The sequence below is a fragment of the Balaenoptera ricei genome, chromosome 5 (assembly GCF_028023285.1).
Source record: "Balaenoptera ricei isolate mBalRic1 chromosome 5, mBalRic1.hap2, whole genome shotgun sequence".
Taxonomy (NCBI): Eukaryota; Metazoa; Chordata; class Mammalia; order Artiodactyla; family Balaenopteridae; genus Balaenoptera; species Balaenoptera ricei.
This window is the reverse complement of record NC_082643.1, coordinates 114,664,767-114,683,543: the sequence shown is the minus strand read 5'-3', so window position 1 is coordinate 114,683,543 and position 18,777 is coordinate 114,664,767.

Genomic DNA, 18,777 nt, shown 5'->3' with positions numbered 1-18,777 from the left:
TTGTTAATGAAAATATTGAGTTGTTTAAGGTTCATATTGGACAGAATATTTAGAATCTCTATATCAGAATTTTATCCAGAGCTTTAGAGCTTTAGAAAAGCTCAAATCCTTTGGGATACTGAGTAAATGGATTTTAAAACACTCATATACTACTTTGACCTGAGATTTTTCAGGGCTTAAGTTGACCTACTTCTTGTTTGTACTTGACTTATTCACTCAGTGAAGAACACACTATTTTCAGAACGGTTGTAAGTAAAGTGCCAGGATGCTTCGTTAAAGCTATATATTAAATAGAAATACAAAAAAAATCTATAGCCACACTGAGAAACGCAGCTTCATGGGTTTCTATTTGGTTTTTATGATATAAGGCAACTTCAGCTTGAGCAGTCATGCTTTTTAAAATACATTGACTGCTATACAATTGATCAATATGTTGTAAACAAATGCTGAAAATGTTAGGTCATTTTTGATCATCTTTCCTTTCTAAAGTACCAGCTGTAAGATGCTATCTGGTTATCGATCATGTTTCTTATCGGCTCTGCACATTATGGTATGTTTGTAGTTGGTACATAATCTAAACAATACTGGCCTAATTCATTGACCTTTGAAACCTGGGTCTAAATGGCAGTAAAACAAGAAGACTGATCACACTTAAAGAAGTCTTTAACTTGGTCTGTCTGGTGAAATTTGAAATGATCACAGCCCGGAAAGTAAACTAGAGAGTACAATTTACCTGAGGAAAAAAATAGTGTTCAAATCGATGGATGCGAATAGAATTTGAACTTTGAATTTTCAAGTCAATTATTTTTTCAGAAAAGAACTATACTCATTTATTAGAACAGATATGAGACCAATCTCTGTCAGAATTTTGCCTCTTCTTTCAGTCGAGGGACAATGGGATAACCCTAGGATGGTCTGAATAAATTGTGGCTGATTTTAATTTGGGATGAACTATCTCAAAAACTTAAAGTTTTTGTGGTTTTGGCTTTTAGGACAAGAATTTGTCTGATACTTGGAACACATATGATTCAGTGAACACACATAAATCTTTTTACTAAATGAATTCGAAGTTCATATTTAAATGATAAAAATAATCACAAATTAAAAACAGAAGAGAGGAAAGACTAAATTAAGTAGAACCAGCGAACTAATGGGAATCTTTAATGAACACATTTCTGTATTCTTCACCAGCTCCCAGCATTTGGACACATATCTACTTTGGCTTTTTTAATGAGTGTACGGTACTCATATGTAACAGGCTTCTAAAACTTGTCCTAACATGATTCCTTTTATTACCTAAAAGTATTATTTTGTATAGATGTACAATAAATATTTAACCAGTCTTCTTTGAAGGATAAGATTGTTTTCAAGTTTTTACTATTTTGACCATTCAGATGCATGATATTTTTACACCATTTCACACTTATTATTTTCTTATGATACATTCTCAGGAGTGAAATGAAAGGTTAGATAGTATCCATGTTTAAGCTTCAACATATATTCTACACAACCTTTTAAAAAGTGTATTAATTTATACTTTAACTTCCTTTGCACATTATTGTTAGCTTCCATATTCTATTACATGAATGATTTTTATTCTTTTTTATTGTTTTTTAATCTGACAGAAAAAAAAAGAGATATATTATTTTATTCACACTTGTTTGACTATGAGAGTGACCAACTTTTGAAGTTTGTTGGCCATTTTATTACTTTTTTGACTGCTCTATTTGCTATTGTCCGCTTTTCCAATGAGTTGTGAAACTTTTTCTTATTTTTGAGAGCTTCTTATATAGTAAATATATGTCTGCTTCACTTATATGTAAAATAAAATATTATATATAAATTTAGATAGTAAATATCGTTTCACTATATACTGCAAGTATTTCCCCTTTTTTTGTATTTCATGTTACTGTGTTTTTGATTACTAGGTTTATTGCATTATGGCCAGAGAATATGGCCTTTAAAACTTCTGCTTTTTGGATTCTCTTGCAGTTTTCTTTGTGACCTAATGTATAATTATTTTTTTAATAAATATTTCATGAATACTTAGAAAATGAAAATAGGTTCTCTGTTATAGATTGAATCCAATACAGTAATCTTACATTATTCAGATATTCTATTTTATTCCCTTTTTATTTATTTAATCTGATTGAGTGTTAAATTAAATCCTCCCACTGCAATTATATATCTAAAAATTTCCAAAAGACTAAAAAATTTCTAACAATATTTGCCTTACACATTTTGATACCGTTAATTACTGAAAGTTTATCTCTGTTATGCTTTTATTTATGAAAGATTATACTGCGTTTATATTAAAATAACCCTCTTAATCAAATGTAGTAGTTTTCCTTAAATTATTCTTTTGTTAGTATCATTTGCTAGATCTATCTCATCTCTTTGTTGTTATGCATCTTGTCTCATTCTGATATTTGGTTATTTGTAAATACTGTTTTTCATTTACCAGAATTCTGTCCCTTTTATTGTTAATTCTGTCCCTAGTCTTAATTACTCTAACACTAATACCATTTTGGTTTATAATTCACTATTCTGTTATTTTAAATATTTTATTCCTCCTGATTGGAATCTCACACATTGTATTATGAATCCTGAAGTTGGCACTTGTTAGCTGTGTGATTTTGCACAAGCTACTTAAACTCTCTGAGCCTTTTTCCCATGTGCAAAATTCAAACAATAGCACCTACCTCATTAAGTCGGAGTTAAAAGTAGAAATTATTATAATGTGTTTAATAGAATGTTGTAGCAGAGTGGTTGCTTTAAAAGTAAGCTTCTGTTGATACTATTAATGTTATATGAAATGATTATAATGCTTTAAGTTGAATGTTTGGTTCATTTATTTTTATTTCATAATGATTACCCTTAAGGCTATGCTTTTGTCTCTGTTAAGTTGTGGTTATGTCTCATAAGTGTTGAAATGTAGTGTTCTCAATTTTATTATTTCCTGAATTGCTTACTATGGCTTTTAACATTTATTATATAACTCAATGATGATTTAGATGAGCTTTAAAAAAATTCCAGTAGGGCTCTTTTTCACTTAAAATTTGTTATTAATTTTCCGTTTTTGTTGTATTGTCAGATAGAGATAATGGGGCTTATACACTCTCTGAAGTTAGGGATTTATTGAGATTTTCTTATGGTTCAATATGTATATTTGTGTATATATGTAAATTATTATATAAATCATTTATGATATATATACATATAATACTTTGAAAATGTCCAATGGATATTTGAAGAAAAATTAAATTTAGGCTCTGTAGGGTACACAGTTATATTATGACCTTATAATAATATCTAATTTTCTTTGCCCTTTTATAGTGTTTATGTATTTGCTTTATTATATATTTAAAAAGTAATAAGAAAGTTTCCCACAATAATTGTTCATGGCATTTCTCACTATATTTATGAAACTTTCCTTACCTTATCTCAAAACAGTAAGTTTGCTTCATGTTATTAAGGTGAATTTTAAGTTGTGATTTTTTTTTATTGAAGTATATTTGATTTACAATATTGTGTTAGTTTCAGGTGTACAGAAAAGTGATTCTGTTTTATATATGTATTTTTTTCAGATTATTTTCCATTATAGGTTATTATAATATATTGAATAGAGTTCCCTGTGCTGTGCAGTAAATCCTTTTTGCTTATGTATTTTATGTTTAGTAGTTTGTATCTGTTAATCCCGTACTAATTTATCCCTCCCCTGCTCCCTTTCCCCTTTGGTAACCATAAATTTGTTTTCTATGTCTGTGGATCTGTTTCTGTTTTATAAATAGATTCATTTATATTACTTTATAAGTGAATATCATATAATATTTGTCTTTCTCTGACTTACTTCACTTAGTACGATATTCTCTAGGTGCATCTCTGTTGCTGCAAATGGCAATATTTCATTCTTTTTTATGGCTGAGTAATATTCCATTGTAACATATAACACATGTTCTTAAATCATTCATCTGTTTATGGGCATTTGGGTTGTTTCCATGTCTTGGCTATTGTGAATAGTGCTGCTGTGAATATAGTGGTGCATGTATCTTTTTGAATTAGAGTTTTAATCTTTTCTGAATATATGCCCAGGAATGGGATTGCTGGATCATATGGTAGCTCTATTTTTAGTATTTTAAGGAACTTCCATACTGTTTTCCACAGTGGCTGCACCAATTTACATTCCCACCAGCAGTGTGTGAGGGTTTCCTTTTCTCCACATCCTCTCCAGCATTTATTTTTGTAGACTTTTTGATGACAGCCATTCTGACTGGTGTGAGGTGATGCCTCATTGTGGTTTTGTTTTGCATTTCTCTAATAATTAACAATGTTGAACATCTTTTCATGTGCCTGTTGGCCATCTGTATGTCTTCTTTGGAGGAAATGTCTGTTGAGGTTTTCTGCCCATTTTTTTTTTTTTTTAATGAGTAGTTTGTTTTGATATTGAATTGTATGAGCTGTTTATATATTTTGGATATTAACCCCTTGTTGCGCTCATTGTTTGCAAATATTTTCTCCCATTCCATAGGTTGTCTTTTTGTTTTGTTGATGGTTTCCTTTGCTGTGCATAAGTTGTGATTTTAAAAGGTAGATTTTATAGCTAAAGAAACTTGTTGCACTTCTGACAACTTGTATGGACTTCCCGGCCTTTTCTGTCTTTAAAACAGGGTACTTGATTCATTTTCTTTTCAATTTTATGTCCCCGTGACAAATTCTAGGACAATTGAAAAATTCTACTCTATATCCTGTTGCATTAGATTTAGGTAGTGCTACAAATTTTATTTTTTCTTTGTTTTTTTTCAATATTCTATGAGATTTTGAGAGAGGCTGGTTCAGAGTAAATGAGAGACAAAAACAAAACAAAACAAGCAAATGAAAAAGAAACTTGAAACTAAAGGTGGATTTGTTTCTTTTTAAAACTGAAAACCACAACAAAACTCTCCACTAAGAGAATGAGATATTGTGGACCTAAGGAGAAAAGTGGGAAACAAGACATGCAGTTGTGAAAACTAGTCTCCTCATTTTAATAAAATAGAGCATTCTTTAAATTAATTCAATTCATATCTTTTTTTTTATGAGCCACACAAAGGCCATACTTCCATTCATTTATTAATTATTAATCTATCAAATCATTCATTTATTTATCTAAAAGCATTCATCTACAGGAAGCAAGGTATTGTGGGTTATGCACGTAGTGCTGTGGAGTATTTAAAGATTAATATGACAGTGACTTTGCACTTACAGAATTTGTCATATACTGGGGAGACAACAGGTTGTCACAGCTAAGTAAATACTGATGTGGAGAAATTTTTATTTTCTTAGCAGCTGGTATAAAACTTCATTTTATGAAGGAACTCCTGCCACCCATGCCTCCCAATGATGTTTTGATGATAATTTGATAGGGAGTCTTTTAAGTCCAGCTATCATCTGGTACCCAGGCTTCCTAAGGATGAGAAAGCCCTCTGCCTAGTAAAGGAACAGTTAGCCATTGCAGTGACCACTCTGGTTGGCTGAGCACTCACTGTGCAGGGAAAGCATAAGAAGATAAGAATGCCTGGGGCAGACCAGCTGAGACAGGGACTTAAGGAAGACAGGAAATAGCTAAAAGGGATTTAAAAGGGATTTTAAAATTGTTTGTTCAGGGTTGTAATGTAAAATACTTGTCCTACAAGTTATAAATTTCTCTGTAAAAAAACTTTGTTTCTCATTAATTAATTAATTATTAATTTGTCAAATGGATTTTTTGGGAAATGTTAAAAAGTATAGTTTTGCAGACAAGTTGGTGCAAGGTGAAAAGACAAATGGTTGATAGATTTTGAGAACCAAAGAAGAAAAGGAAAGCTGACATTTGAATAATAGCAAATCAGAATTTTTTTTTTTTTTTTTTTTAATTCAGACAGAAAGTCACAAAAATTATACTCATCCTCATCAGTTCACTCAGTCCCATGTGGTTAATTTTTTTTTTCATCTTGATCTTTTGTGCAAATCAGAATTTTTGATGTGGCGTAACTTATCCACAAAATTACACCTCCCCCCATAGAAGTTTAGAAAAATAAAAAAATTATTCACCACTGTACAATTAGAAGATCCATGGAGACAGGGGCATTTGAAGTGGGTTTCTTTGGAGAGTGGGTGTGATCATTAGGGAGATATGAGGACAATTTCAGTGGGAAGAAGGAGGTGGGTAGGTTTGGGAAAGTAGACAAAGAAGACAAGTTCGGAGAAAGGGGAGTATTTCAGTTTGTTCAGAGGTAAAAGACAATGTAGGAGAGTCATTAAAAAAAAATGTTGAATGTGCATAAATGAAAAGACTTAACATGTTCCTAAATGTTACATTAATTACCAAATATAATAGTAATATGCCCCATCCCAAATTACCACGTATATTAAAGGTAATTCTTATGAAAACCTAAGGTTTATTTTAATAAACAAAATGGTCCTAATACTTATAGCTATGTATAGAAATATAATAGCTAAACCATTAATTTATATGCATCTTATCATCTCATCTTTAAAACAATCTAGGGAGGTAAGTACTCCTGTTACATATGAGGAAACTGAGGCTTATAGTGGTTAATTAACTTGCCAGGAGCACAGAATCGGTCAGTGGCAGAGCTAGGACTTGAACCCAGGCAGTGTAGCTCCAAATTCCAGGCTCTTAGCCACTGCATCATGTTGTGTCTGCCATTCACTATGTGTTGAATCCTCCCTATTTGTCAAGATTCAGTTAAATCTCACCTCCTCTCGGAAGACGTTTCCAATCCCTCACCTGGATTTACTCACTCTGCTCTTTAGGCTCTCAGTAAATTTTACTTGTACCTTGACTATAGCACATGTCATACCACAGTTTAATCCATCTTATAGTTTTAAAACAAGGATTGTAAATTGCAGACTAAATTGAGCTGATAGACTATTTTGATGTACTGTTACAGTGTTTTAAAAATAATTGGTTTTGAATGCCTCTGCATGGGGCATGCACTCTACAGTTATTTAGAGTTCCTGCCACTCCCTAATGTCTTACACTTAACTAGTTCCTGACTCTGTGTTTCCTGCCTGTCTTTTCAAAGGTTTGCAGCTGAACTCAGTGGCTTGTGTATTTTAGTTGCCCCACTGCCTATTCTCCCTTCCACTCCTCCTCTATCACCCCTCCCCAGACCTCACCACTAGATTAAAACCTCTCTGAAGTCAGACCCTATGTTTTATTCATCTGTTTATTTCCATCATCACATGCCACAGTGCCTGGCATATCTTTAACATTAAATAAAAGCTGACTTTTTAAATCTCTTAGCCAGTTTTTCTCAATGCTTAGGGTTATATAAAACTTTTATAAAAATAGAATTGCTCTAATGAAATGTTTCCAAGAAATTTTTGAAGGGACTTTATTACCATTAATCTTGACATACACCATTTTAAAATAGCTTAAATGACACTTGTAAATCATTCCCTTAGAACTTGCTTTTGTTTAAAAACACAAAAACAAATTCAGGAAAACCTTTTCCTTCAGCAAAAATGTTTAAATTTAGTCAAATGTCTAATAATAATCTCACCAAATAGCTATCTGTGGAGCAGTATTTTTCTTCAGAGCACTTTATAAGTCTAGATATAGTCATATCTATATATCATATCTAATAATGGTTGAAAGTCATTATTTCCTATCTAACAGCATGTTATTTTCCTCATCTATGGTAACACTCAGCTTGGAAAACCTACTAATACCACTCCGTTATCTGTAAGTTAAAAATCAAGTCAAATCTTTTAAAAGCTCATGCAATAATTTTCACATTTTTTTTTTCTTTATTGGAGTCTGAGTCAACATTTTAAATGTGAAAGTTGTTAACATCACCCCATCTCCCTTCTTTTTATATGAGAGGCAGAGTCAGAAAAGATTATAAGGTTAAATTGTGTATCATCATTTTTTTTTTAACCCTGGGATCAATTATTTAGAACATTCTAACAATAATTCTGTTCTGAAGTAAATTTATTTAGTAGATTATATTCATGATCCAGTTGTACTTGAATATAAAACTATCTCAGTTAAACTAAGTATGTTTTGAATGTGTTACTTCTAATAATCTATTATTTGGTTCAAATGATTATTTAGTTATTGGACAAAAACTGAATTACTCGAGATATGATGACAATATACTGAAATAGAAGAAATGGAAAATATTATATGTACTACAGTTGAATATGGGCAGTAATGTTCAATCAAATCTTATCACATAATGTGGTATCAAGAATTTTTTTGCACGTTGATTAATAACATCCATATGCAGTTTCTGGTACTACCAGCTTTATTTACTGTAAACATTTCATAAGATATTCCACAAAAGATGACCTCACTTCTGTGGGGATGTAGCAAAGGGTTTTCGTTCTAACGCGACGAATGCAAATTCCTAAGGCCTGTACCTTGGACATACTCTTATCAGTTTGAGTGTAAATGAGATCTATTTCACTGTATTTAGGGATAGAAATGAATCATAATATTTTCCTAAAATCTTGGGGCAAACCGTTTAAAAAATATGAGATTAAAACTCCACAGTGACTGAGTGATTGTCATGCATGGCTGGAAGCAGTAACCACTTCAACCTTTGAAATATACTGCGACTGGTGTTCATGCGGATTACATTTCAATATTATGCTGGAGCTTAATTATAAAGGATTATTAGCAGATCATAAGAGGACTACAATGAAATAGGGTCGTGCAGAGTGGAATATTATTAGCTGTCTAATCTTCAAGTCGTACCTTCTTCTCAGGTTGGCATCTTTCACTGCGTTTATAAGAGCTATCAGTTTTTTTTTTTTCCCTGACATTTTTAACAAAAAGTCTGTCTGTGCAGTATTTTTGGTTTGAATTGTTTATTGTCTGATTATTTGGTTGGTTGGATTGCTCCTACTCGTGTTCTATGATCCTTAGAAAGTGAACTTCATAATGTGATCCCTCAAAAGCTACTTGTGGACCTAACTGTATCAGCTAACAAGTATTGTTTGATAAAAGATGAGCAAGATATAGGATAAGCACATCTCTATTTTATTTCTTTGGCAAAGACAAAAGTGAAATAAATGAATTTTTTTTAAATCACCTGGGATCCCCACTTAAACTCTTGTAAAATCTCACATTAAAACTGCAATTAGGCAAAGAATCGGTGCTGCCTGTTATGCTTTTCAACAGATGATAGGAGTAGCCAGGCATAAGCAACTCTGTCTTTTATAATGTGGGTGCAGCATTGTCTTAAAATAGTACTTATGTTGACTTTTGTCATGTTAACTGTGGGAACTTTGGGGGAAATACATTTAGGTACTTGAAGACTATAAGTTAAAAGATAAGGCCAACTGATATTGTGAGCAGCGTGCCTGAGAGGTAAATTGCGTGGAGAAACTAAACATGACAGGCTTAGATAAAACACTTATTATGATTAATACCAGAAGTAGTAACAAGCCCATTTCTTTCTGCAGCCCCAGGAAACCTCACTTTTACCTGATAATGTTTATGGCTCCAGCTCACTCACCCAATGCCCCACACTTTCTTAATGGCAGGTTACTAATCTGTGAGACATCAGGACTTTAGGTATTCTCGTTTCTCTGATTTTCACCTTTCTTTAGAAGATTTACAAATCATTACTGTTGAATTCCCATATCAAGTGCTTAAAGGAGGTAGGCCAGGGGTCCAAGATTCACTAAAACAAACCAGGATTTAATATCATTTTTTTCCTTAAACATAGTTGGATGTCATTGCTCTTGGTTCTTGGAGTGTGTACAGGAATATAGCAAAGCAGTTTTCTCTGAGTTATTGCCGGGAGGAACAAATGAGCTAGACTAGTCAAATAAATATTTGGGAACTTATTTTGGGCAAATGTGAGAAGCAGCAAGAGATGCAAACTCACAGCCTGAATAACATCCACAGAAGGCAGACTCATTTGCTTTTATTTATATCATAATTGTTGACATCTACATCTTCTTAGAACTATGGAGTTCTGAAGTTGGGAGAAAATGTAAAGGTCTTATTATCTGCCCACTACAGTTCTACTGCATTCCTACATTTTCACCTATAAAAAGGTCATTATCACTTGAGGAAAGTGATTTTCTAAACAGCTTTATTCTTACCCAGTTCTGATTAGTATTGATCTAACATCTGTCACTTTATAACTTTGGCCTGCTTGTTTTAGTTGGGCATCTTGGCGTTGTTCAGAAAAAGTAGAATTCTTCTTTGATAAGGCAATTCTTCAAAACCTATCACAATTTCTCTAAGGCATGTCTCGTATTTGGGAAAAATTTCTGGTTCCTTCAACCATTCCTCCAATGAAGTGGTCTTTGGACAATTTATTTCTTTAAGAACATGCATCATTATTCTAATATCCCACTTAAAATATAGCATTCAAAGTGCAATAGAAACTGTACTTTACCTAATGAACTCTAAATTGTACATGACTTTTTGTGTTGTCATTTCTTCGTTGATTCATATACAATCAAGTAGAGAGACATCAAAGAAGCCCTGAGGCTTTTTAAAAAAACATATATTAAGATCTGCTGCTGTTAAAATAGGCCTCCATTTGAGTTGTTGATTTAAAAAAAAAATTATGCCCAGGACTTTAAAATTAATCTTGTTAGTATGGTCCCAATGTTCCAACCTATTGAGATCTTATTTAGTCTTCCCTCCAAGTTCATATTAGTGCATAAATTACCAGTCTTTGGTTTTAATTGTAATCTTTATGTAATCTAATCAAGTACATATTATACTTCTTGGCACACAGCAGGCATTCAGTAAACATTGTGTGCAAGCTGCATGAGAATAAGGACACCTTATTGGTCTTTTTTTATCTTTAGCTCTTAGAAAAGCGCTGGTACCTTGGCACACAGTAAGCACTCAATAAATACTCACTGAATAAATGAAAAAATGCATGGAAACATGTAACATCATTAACCCCTGAATGTGAAAACTCACAAATAGTGTTACAGGTAGAAGGAGCTAAACCCTAGAAAGTAGATGTGTCCAGGTGGGTGTGATCTCTCCCATTTCCAGCGATGTTAAATTCACTTGAAAGATGACAGTCCAGAGAGATGGTTAATATCAAATGTTAAAGAGGAATTTGTTGGTGTTTTACTCTGTTTGTTTCCTTTCACTAAGTCATGACATGGAAGAGGTCTTAACTCTCTTCATAATTTCCCCTGGCTTAGGAGTAATAGGAAAATTCCCACTTAGCCAGTAGGAGATGGAAGTTTCAGGGAGAGCTGACAGACACTAGACCACGTTATTGGGGTCCCACCAGCTTTCCATTTATACCCTCCTTCTGTTCCAGGATTCAGTCCAGGACACCACACTGAATTCAGCCATTATGTCTCTTTAGTCTCCTCTGGTCTGTGACTCTTTCTCAGTCTTTCCTTATTTTTCATAATCCTGACTTAACCTGAGGAGTACTGGTTAGGTATTTTGTAGAAGTTCTTTCATTGTGGGTTTGCCTGATGTTTTCTTCATGATTACACTGAGATTTCATTCTATTTTAGTATAAACATTTTTAAATGTTTCTTGGCAATTTTATGTATGTTTCGTATCACTACCTTTCCCCACAGTAGCTTATGTCTTCCTCCCTATGTATATTTTTTTCTTCTCTTAGTTGAAATAAATGCATTAAATAATGCCCAATTAACCAACCAAACAAAACAACAAACCAGCATGCAACTCCCTACTCCCCATTCCACAATTATTTTTTTGTTCCTAACATTTTTCAGAAGACTCAGTTCTGTTTGGGTTTCAGCTCTTTCGCTATTTGTATTGAGAGACTTGGGTCACGAGAGGCCCCTTCCAATGTATGTACACAATAACTCCTGTGCATTCAGATAAATTTCTTTAGCTGTCTCTGGTATAAAGTTTACTTTTACACCATATATAATTTTTATGGACTTTTATCTTCCTTTGTCATGTATTGTTTTAGAATTTCTAGTTTTATCTACCTTTTAGTCAATGTAAGAATATACCATTTTAGAGACTAGGACACATTATTTAATATAGTCAGCATTTCTTTTTTTCAGTTAAGTAGGTTCTGAGGTGAGAATTCCTCTTTGCCAGCATTCTTGCCAATTTCATTTGTTCTCTTGCCCTTCATTATATTCATTTCTTCATTCACGAAATATCTATTGGGTAGCTGCTGTGTGTATAGTATGTGCTAAGAGCTATCAGGATACAGAAATGAATCAACCATGTATCATACCCAGAAAACTTACCATCTACAAAGGGAGATTAGATATATGCAAAAATAAATTGTTCAACATGATGGTTACTTTCATCATCAGTAAATATAGAGCATTGTATTGACAAAACTTGTAATGGATGTAGAGATCGTTGAAAACTGTGATGAAGATCATGTTTGTGGTTGGCTGTGAAGTGCTTGGACTCAGGAAGGAAATGGCATTCTGGTTCAAAGTAACAACAAAAGAATAATAGGAGTGTGAAAATGTGTCCTTTATTCAGAGAACAACAAGTTGTTTATTTTGGCTGGATTGTAGAGTGAATAAAAAGAAGTAACAAGAAAACAGTTTGCAAAGATATGTTGGGATCAGACGAATGGTATGTCTTAGTGTTTAGGCTAAGAATTTTGGGTTTTGTATTGATGATACTGGAGAAACATTGAAGATTTTGACCTGGAAAGTATCACAATCAGAAGCCAAGATGGATTAGAAAATGGAGACTCTAGAGTCTGGAAAAGAGGTGGAATGTTTTTCGGGAGATAGAAACCATGAGACTTATGGTTTAGGTTAGGTTGTTTAGGTTAGGTAGCAATGAGTTTCAGAAGCAAAGAAGTGTTCCTGGGTTGTAAAGTAAGGGATGGATTCAAGAGATAAGAGGGGAGAATTATCAACAAACTGATATGCAGCCATTATATAACAATATGGGTATAATATTGTCATAGTATTGAAATACTTGTTGATAAATACTCCTTCCTTGAGACACCCAAGTGTCCCCCTGATTCACTGGGTTCTTGTACCTCTGTCCAGGTCCAGGACACACACAATTCAACAGCTACAGGAGTAACTGCTGAAGCATGGAGGGCCTCTAGGACCTGACTGCTTTGTGCCTGACAGTACTGCTTAAGAAGTAGTTTGAGTATCACCCTTGATATGTAAGATTTAGTAAAATTAAGTTCAAAGTATTATTTCTCCACTCTTGCCTCCTTAGCTTTCTGAGAAATGAAATTATCAGCAAGTCAGAGCAAAGCAAGGCAAGGCAGGGATTTATCACATGCTCTGCTTTTAGCATAGTGAGACTTCCAGATGACATTCAGAGGTTGACATTTTTAGTTATAAATTCATCATGCTATGTGTCAGCTTTGTTTCTGTACCAGATGTGATGTCCTTTTGTCTTTGAATAGGAAATTTTAGAAAACAAAATAAAATTTATTATAATGATTACATGGGTTTCAAAATTCAATAAGCTACATTATTTGTTGCTAGTTTAGTTGTTAAATTATCAGAAGATACTAAATGGACTAAAAACCAAACTAGATGGACTAAAAACCAAAGACTGCAATTTTTTTCTGCTTTTTTGAATAATCTTAAACATATTTGTTATTCTCTTTGGGTCCCAGTTGTTCCTGTGAAATATGAGTAGTTATTACCTGTTAGATCAATGCAGAAAAGAGTACTTCAATAGAAGAGGAAAGTAGGAAGCTGTAATGATTCAAAAGAGGTCTTGGCTCTACTGTTTCAATCCACTAGGAAGTTTCTGTGTTCTGAAAATAATGTGTATTAAATTTACATACCCATCATTAAGTATAAAATCTCCAATTCTAGTTTACTCTTCCATGGATTGCAAATGCAACAGATTTGAAAGTAATATACATAAGAAAAAACCTACTTCTGAAGTGATGAATATAGGAGCAATCTGTAGTTTTTGAATTAACTTATCATTCATGTTTTATGAAAACTATATCTAAAAAGCTTTTAAAATAATTTTATTTATTTGCAAGAGACAAATGAAATTTTTTTTTTTATTTTAAAGGAATGTAGTACAGACATATGGTTAAGTTTGTCCTGTTTTAGTTTCTTTCAATTTTAAAAAATATATTAAATTTCTGTCATGTTCAAGACACAAGCCTGAACACTTCAGAGAAGATGAAGGTGGATAAGATTTCCTATGTGAGAGTAATACAGGAAAAAGAGAAATACACAGAGAGCTTTAGTACTAGATAGATGTGAAAATATCTTGAGATACACACATACAAAAATACACTGGGGTTCAAGAAGGAAGAAGTTCCATACATTTAGGGGGATGGTGCAAACAACATCCAACATGTTTAGAGCAATTATTTTGTGCCAGACATTGAGCTATATAATACTTCACAGGGATTATCTCATTTACTTTGGACAATATTTTCATGAGATATGTGAATATTGCTATTTTATAAGTGAGGAAACTGAATCTTGGAGAAATAAAGTAACTTCTGAAAGGTTGCCAGTATGGCAAGCAGAGGAATCAGTATTCAAACTTAGAAAATATGATTTCAAAGCCCAAGTTGTTTACCAATTTATTCTCTTACCTTGATTCAAGTTTAAGGAGACTCTGTAACTGAGCAAAGTCAGGGTCCATGGCTCTATATGTATTAAGGATCTTCAAATATCAGGCCTGTCACTTGTGCAAACCATCTGAATAAAACAAAGCATATTAGAAAAATAAAATATTTATTTATTTATTTGCCTATTTATTTTTGTATCAGAAATAAGCTTTTAGAGGTATTGGCAATTGACTGGTAGATCTAGAATAAAAATAAGATTTCCTAATATTTATTTCTATTAAGTTAAAGCTCCAGAAATCTAAAAGACAGAATGACTCTGAAAATCATTTTCATGAGATTGGACTGGACAGTAGAATGCAGTACTTTATATGTCTCAGTAAAAAAGTGTTATCGGTAAGTGCCACATATATAAAATTGTAAGGAGGAAGCTTGAGGTAGTTTTAATTTATTTTCTCTATAAAGGTATTATAAATTATAGTGTGTTTAAAAATAACAGAACCAACTTACGTGAAAGAAGTATAAATTTAGCAGTTCATCAAATCTTTTGTTTGGGTTGATTTTCAATTAAAGAAAGGGAAATTTACTTAATTAGAAAAATAACTATTTCTAGAAAAATAATAAGGAAAAATTCATTAATATAAAAATCTTCTTTATATTGTATTAGAGAGAAGAAAAATAGTTTAAATTCCAGTTACTGGAAACTGTTAATAAATTTATGTAATGATTATTAATTGAGTATTGTCTGTATGCCAGAAACTATTTTAGATACTGGAAGTAGAATAGCAAACAATACATACAAAGTCTCTGCCCTCCTGAAGTTTATATGAATAAATAAATATTAATGAATATAAATAAATAAATAGATAAATGACAATCATGCCAGGTGGTGGTAAATGCTATGAAAAAACTGAAGCAGAGGTAAGTGGAATGAAGAGTGACTTTTTCAAATGTATGGAGGGAGGCGGGTCTTGAAATTCTAAGCTGACACGTGCTCATGCTATTTTTTGCTTCCATGTCTTCACACATTCCATGATAAGATACGTGACTAGAGGACAAGAAGAGCCATTTGCCTTTGGGGCATGGGATTGTGTGATTTCACAGTTATTATGTCACTAACACCGTCAGATTTGGTTGTGTCTAGATTAACTGAGCTGTATAGTGCATTAAAACCATCCATTTTCTTGTAGTGGAGATATTTATAAATTTATTAGTCCATTAGTTCTTAGGTGAAGTACTAAAATGTTACCCTCCAGAGAAAACACTTTATTTTAAGCAGCAGCAGGAGGTAGTGGGATTAATAAGTAGAGTCATCAGTCAGAAAGAAACTTGGGGAAAAAGTAAACAGAGACATAGGATACTTGTTAATAAAAGTTTGAAATAATTTAGTTAATGTTTGTATCTATTTAGGACTAACTTCATATTTCTGGTAGCAAGAGATTTCCTGTGACCATTGTCAATTTGAACACATTGATTTACTATTTTCCTTTGGAAGGTATTAATACCGGAATCCTTGAAATCTATAGAATATGGATATATCATCATATATGTGTACAGATAGTGAAAGACTTTCTAATGGAGATATTACAGGTAAAAAAGAGCAAGAGAGAAAGATCAGATTTTACAGGAAAGATAGGATTATTTTGGGTGGTGGGCATAGAGCCAACTGGATGGAAGGATAGAATAGCTTTTTTTTAAAAATAAGTTTATTATTTATTTATTTATCTTTGGCTGCGTTGGGTCTTAGTTGCTGCATGCGGGCCTTCCTCTAGTTGTGGTTACTTCACTCTGTGTGACAGACTCTAGGTCCATCCACCTCACTACAAATAACTCAATTTTGTTTCTTTTTATGGCTGAGTAATATTCCATTGTATATATATATGTGCCACATCTTCTTTATCCATTCATCTGTCGATGGAGACTTAGGTTGCTTCCATGTCCTGGCTATTGTAAATAGAGCTGATTTAGATTTATTACACATAGGGCACTGCTGAATTGTAAAACATCACTGGGCCCATGAATAGGAGACTCTTTTCTAAAAATCCTTGATAGTAATGCCTAAGATAATGTCAGGTAACCTAAGGAGATTCAGTCCCTCTACACGCCTCCCCTGAGGCAGGTGGGTGAGGGTTTGTTTATTGCTTTTTATTTAAATGCATTCTTCTATAAATTTGTACATTTACTTGTGGTCCAGAAAAACAGAAATGCTGTAAACCAGTAAGTCTCAGGAGCCTAAGCCCAAACCCCAATACTAATCTTTCTGTATTGTAAAGAACCATGTTCCTATTATATAAACATTCTACATTCCCCATTATGCATTCAATCAAAGAATTTACAAAGATCAGGAAACCTGATGAGGAGCTCTAGAAATGCAAATTGAAGGGAAGAACAGTAAACCCTGCTGCAAAATCATCTTGGTAAAGAAGTGTCAAAGCTGTGAGAAGACCACAGGTTCAGGCTGTAGAGTTCTGAGCACCAAGTTTTAACATTATGGCTACAGAGAACACCTATACATTGTTATTTACCACAAACGTCACTAAGCAAGCATTGTTCTCATTGTTTACAAGATTCAAAACTAACAGAGTTAAGGAGAAAAGTATTTTTCGGGAATGTAGTAAGCCAGGCAATGGGCCCCCAACACCAGTGAATTTACTTATCAAGTCACCATGGTAATTTAACTAGTTAGCTATTGTATTTTCTTGTATTGAATGTGAGTTTCTGAAAATAAAGACCACATATTACTTGTTGTGTCATCTCTCATACCCAGCACCATACCTGGCAGATAGGAGTTACTTAATAAAAGTATGAGGAAATAATGCATAAAAGAAGCAAAGATAAAATTGTCTCTTAAGGCAGAAGGTTTTTATTATGCATGTTTTAGCGATTTTGCTTTAGATTTAGATTTTTAATACATAGGAGGACTTTCCAGAATGGTACAAATGAAACTATGTATTTTTTAACTCTGAGAAGAAGGAGACTAGAAAAATGGAAGATGTGCGTAGATGACACTTCTGCTAACTACCTTCCTTCTGGTGGCTTCTCAGGTCCACTCTCGGCATCCCCCCTGCTCTCCACCTTCCTTCTGGCCTGAACTGGACTGCAGTAATGGGTTCTCTGACCTCTGGCTTCTGGTTGGAATAGACCAATGCAATCATAAGCAAGGGGGGAAGAGGCGAGTGAGTCAGGTTATTTGTTCTCTTTTCTTCCTCCCCACTGGGTCGCTGTGGGCTGACTCTGTGCCTTTTTCAAGGGGACTCTGCCTCTAGGTTCCCATCACTGGTCCTTCCACTCACCCTTTCAGGCTTCTGGGGTTTATGTGCTGCAGAGGAAGTAATCAATGGTGTTTAGGCTTGTTTTCTTAATTTTCACTAACACATTTATTATTTTTGAAGCATAATAATATAATTCGCTAGGAACTCTTTACATTTCTCTATTATTTACAATTCTTCAGGAAAAATAACACGGTTACTGCTAATCCAAAACCCTCAAATACACATTTCACCTTTACATGTCTTTTCAAGGCAATGTTTTAAATGTAAGCTTTCTTTGAGATTACAATAACTGTCAGTAGGACAGACTGCGTTATTTCTTACGTAATTCTATTGTTCTGTTGTCCAAATGAAGTGGATACATAATATAATTACTCCAAAGCCAAAGTCATTAATTTTAGTTAGAGATTCAAGATCATGGGTTCTGTAGTCAAACTGCTTGGGTTCCAAATCCTGACTCCACCACTTAGCTGACATTTCTAGAAATTGACTTAAGTGCCTGCGTTTTCTCATTCGTAATATGTAGGTTACAATAACACACTTATTGTGTGTCGGGAAGGCTGAGTGCTTTGCACTCAGTGCCTGGTAAGGGGAAAACACCTGGTAAATGTTCTTTGCTGTTATTTTTTGCAGCAGTTTCCTTGTCATCATCAGGGAGTGTCAATTATCTATAATTTGCTAAGAACCCCAGTTTTTAAATATTTCAATTGTTTCTATGGAAATATTTCTAAAATCCATCCCATTCTTTTCTCTATTTTTTAAAGACTACCTTGTCTTGGTTCATTTTAATAGATATTATTATTGATTTATGATACCATTAGTAGATATTAAAGTGTTTTGTTTGGTTCAATTTTTCACTAAATGCCAAAAAGAGAGGGAAATTTGTCTCTAACCAAGAAAGTGTTAAATAGCAACTCTAAAAACATTTCCGGGTTCTCTATGAATTATACAGTCAATAAGTGCCATGGGATTGCTGTGGGTTTGAGTCATTGAAGAAGGCTTCA